Genomic DNA, 273 nt, shown 5'->3' on the forward strand with positions numbered 1-273 from the left:
TAGCAATTCTGTGAAAATAAATTGACATTTGACACACATGTCAATTCTGTTGCAGGTGTAATGCTATGAAATAGTGTGTCGGAATGAAGTATATCTTAAAAAGCCTCTGCATATTGCAGTGTCAGTCTAATCAATTTGGTTATGGTGTTGATTCTTTTTTTTAAATATTTCTAGCAGCCAAGTTTTGCCTTCAGACGAAACAATTTAGAAACACAGATCAAACAAGCCTTGTGTGTCCTTATAATTAATCATAACATACAACACCAAAACAGA

This window comes from Mytilus edulis, chromosome 3 (assembly GCF_963676685.1).
Source record: "Mytilus edulis chromosome 3, xbMytEdul2.2, whole genome shotgun sequence".
NCBI classification, from domain to species: Eukaryota; Metazoa; Mollusca; class Bivalvia; order Mytilida; family Mytilidae; genus Mytilus; species Mytilus edulis.